Genomic DNA, 936 nt, shown 5'->3' with positions numbered 1-936 from the left:
ACCCGGACATATTTGGTACAGTTGGCCCCAAGTAGAAAGTGCATCCAAATAATCTGCTACATTGAGATATCTGGCAGCTGCTCCATAGTAAACACGTGTTTTTGTGAATGAATCACTCAGGAACCTCAATCAGTTGTAAGGAGAGAAGTGATTGGCTGAACCATATAAAATCATGATGTCGTTAATATTTCCTGTTATATACTTTAAGCGAAAGCTATCAGTATGTATGGGAGTACTGTTTATTATAATATAAATTAGACTTCCATATAACAATGACTAAGTGAGGTGACAAAACAAGGACAACTGAAATCCTCACATAGCTTTTACTTAACACCATAATATGCCAGTTACAAACAAGTGCTATGGAAACGATGTAAAGCCGTAGCATTTCATTGTCACTAAGCTACGCCAAATAAGATGCAAGGGAAACAAATCTGGGCCAAGATAAAGTAAGAAAACTATGTTATAATTTTGCATTTTCACACACGCGTATGTGACCGTGTGGCCTAATGGATAAGGCGTCGGACTTCGGATCCGAAGATTGCAGGTTCGAGTCCTGTCACGGTCGATGGTGTTTTAACTCCCGCGTGTTACAGGGGCACAAGGGTTTGTAGAGATGTGGCACCACTGTGATTATTTACTTCGAAACAGTCCACGTGAGTGAAGCGGAGTAACCTCGATATAGTTACAGTGCTTTAAAGAAAGATGTTTGTTGTATGTACGCTCCATTTCGCAAGGCTGATATTTCAACCCGAATTCTTGGTATAATTTACATTGTTCTACCTAAGGATAATAATCGCCTTTATATGACGTATTATGACTGTCCACTGTTTTGAGGTGAACTGACGCGTAAAGGAGGGTGGGAGGGGAGGGAGGGTGTATCCCAACCCCACCTGGGGTAAGAGGGAGGATCCCCCACATGGACTCGGAGAGAGA

The 936-nt window shown here is 41.8% G+C and overlaps 1 non-coding gene across 1 annotated transcript; it reads left to right on the top strand.

Annotated features, from left to right (window-relative positions):
- Positions 1–495: 495 nt before the first annotated feature.
- TRNAR-UCG (transfer RNA arginine (anticodon UCG)) lies at positions 496–568 on the top strand. The gene has a single exon. It is a non-coding gene; the product is annotated as a tRNA-Arg (tRNA).
- The last annotated feature ends 368 nt before the right edge of the window (positions 569–936 follow it).

Source organism: Coenobita brevimanus, chromosome 84 (genome assembly GCF_032717465.1).
Source record: "Coenobita brevimanus isolate Jiangsu-jjx chromosome 84, ASM3271746v2, whole genome shotgun sequence".
NCBI lineage: Eukaryota > Metazoa > Arthropoda > Malacostraca > Decapoda > Coenobitidae > Coenobita > Coenobita brevimanus.
The sequence above is the reverse complement of the archived record's forward strand: the minus strand, read 5'-3'. Positions and strand labels throughout refer to the sequence as shown.